Source organism: Anopheles arabiensis, assembly GCF_016920715.1.
Source record: "Anopheles arabiensis isolate DONGOLA chromosome X unlocalized genomic scaffold, AaraD3 X_pericentromeric_contig0003, whole genome shotgun sequence".
Lineage (NCBI taxonomy): Eukaryota > Metazoa > Arthropoda > Insecta > Diptera > Culicidae > Anopheles > Anopheles arabiensis.
In genome coordinates this window covers 1,235,001-1,237,500 of record NW_024412081.1, presented here as the reverse complement: position 1 = coordinate 1,237,500, position 2,500 = coordinate 1,235,001, and the positions used below count along the sequence as shown (strand labels likewise).

Below are 2,500 nucleotides of genomic sequence, written 5' to 3'. Positions count from 1 at the left end.
GTCAGTGAGAACGCTAGCTCCTTCTAAAATGATTGAGATCATGCATCTCGATGAAATTACCACCCCAGAGGAGGTTGCGGAGTCTGTCAAAGCACAGCTCAACATCGAGATAGAAATAGATCGTATCAAAATGAAGAAAGGCCGCGCGGCCGGTACGCAGTGGGCACGGATCAACGTATCGCTGCCAGACTTTCAAAGCTTCCTGAATTTGGGAAAGCTGAAAGTTGGTTGGTCGATATGCCATATCCGCGAGGTTATGGAAGAGCAGAAATGCTATAAGTGTTGGAAGGTAGGCCATACGAGCTACCATTGTAGGGAACCAGACAGAAGTAATCTGTGCTGGAAATGCGGTTTGAGTGGACACAAGAAGCAAGCTTGTACCAACTCTGTCAAGTGTTTGGATTGCGGTACGAGGTCACAGAACCTTCACGCAACGGGCAGTTATATGTGTCCCCGAAGGCGAACGATTAGATCATAATGGTTAGGTTGCTACAACATAACCAGAATCATAGTTATGCTGCATTTCAGTTAATGTGGCAAACGATTAGGGAATCTGCGGATATAGTGTTGATTGCAGATCCGTATCTGGCAACAACCAACGTCAAAGTGTTACGCAATGACGATAACACAGCAGCGGTAGTGGTTAACGCGGACTTACCAGTTAAGGTAGTCAGTAAGGCTTTGAAGGGTTTAATGATAGTTGACATAGGTGATATGCGAGTGGTTAGCGTTTACGCGCCACCTAGATTTAGTATGGAAGAGTTCCAGAACATGTTGGATAACACGGTAATGGCCGTAACCGGTATCCACAAATTCGTTATCGGGGGACTTCAACGCTTGGTCATAAGTTGGAACAACCAACTTGGCGAGCGTGGAGAAACCCAGAAACGAAGAGGTGAGTTGGTTTTATCAACCTTTGCGCAGATTGACGCAATTTTATTGAACGACGGCAGCACCCCAACTTATGTTGGACCAGGGCGCACGTCAGTAGTTGATCTTACTTTTGCGAGCCGAACCGTAGCAAGATCATTTAAGTGGGAGGTGTTATCTAGCTATATGAACTCTGATCATCGTGCAATACGAATAGATCTTGAGACGCAAAGCGTGCGTAATCTGTCCCGACCCATAACGGGATGGAGCATCAAGTATTTTAGCAAAGATATATTTGAAGTTATGATGCAAGCCGCTTTTGAGACCGAGGTCACAACAAGCGAAGACTTAATGCGTATACTTGTCACGGCGTGTAATGCGACGATGACTAAACGTAAGAGGTACACTCTAACAAGAGTGCATTTTGGTGGACGTTAGAGATTGAGGCACTTCGCAAAGAGTGCAAACACCGCGATCGATTAGCGCAAAGAGCTTTTAATACTGATCTCTATTCTACTTTTAGGGACGAGTTCAAGGTGGCACGGAATGCCCTCAAGCGATTGATCAAGCATACCCGACAGAGGAAGTGGAAAGAGTTCCTGGGAACAGCGAACAACGCATCATTTGGTATAGTATATCATACGTTCAAGAAAGTGGCCGAGGGTTCGATTGGACCCCGAACCATGACATTGGACGAGTTTAGGGAAGTGGTGAGCGAGCTTTTTCCTACCAAACACGGTGTGGCCTGATTATCGTATCGATCAGCCACGAGAGTTTGAAAGGGTAACTAATGATGAGATTCTTGCGGTTGCCAGGAGACTACCTAACAAGAAGGCGCCGGGACCAGATGGTATCCCGAATGAGGCGCTGAAAGTTGGTATGTTGACTGCAACCGATGCATTTTGCAGGGTTTACCAAGGCTGTTTAGAGAACGCGAAGTTCCCCGATGAGTGGAAAAGGCAGAGGTTGGTGTTAATACCGAAGCCGAACAAACCACCAGGGGAACCGGGTTCAGTTCGCCCCATTTGTCTACTAGACGGGCAGGTAAAGGTTTAGAACGCATCATAGTGCAACGGCTAAATGCACACATCGAGGAGGTCAACGGACTGTCTGACGACCAATTTGGTTTCAGAAGTCGTCGATCTACAGTTGATGCGATTCAACGGGTAGTGGACATTGTTTCGGTAGCTAGAAGTAGAAACAGATACAGTGGACGGTATTGTGCGGTTGTTACATTAGATGTTACTAATGCTTTTAACAGTGCTTCATGGTTGGCGATTGCAAATGCTTTACAGAGAATTAACACTCCTAAATATCTTTATGATATCATTGGTGATTATTTTAGGAATCGTGTGCTGATGTATGATACCACAGATGGACCGGCAGAGATTGCAGTCACATCGGGTGTACCTCAAGGCTCGGTACTTGGCCCAACGTTATGGAACCTCATGTACGACGGAGTCCTACGAGTTGCAATGGTGGAAGGTGCACGGATTATCGGCTATGCAGACGATATAGTACTGTTGGTGGAAGGTAATTGTGTTGATGATATTGAAATTCTCGTTTCCAGTCAGATTCGCATCATCGACCGATGGATGACCGACAACGGATTAAAGATAGCCCCGACCAA

The 2,500-nt window shown here is 46.2% G+C and overlaps 1 pseudogene; it reads left to right on the top strand.

The window, feature by feature from the left end:
• Nucleotides 1–2,500, top strand: part of LOC120907321 — a 9,137-nt pseudogene that overhangs the window by 3,909 nt on the left and 2,728 nt on the right.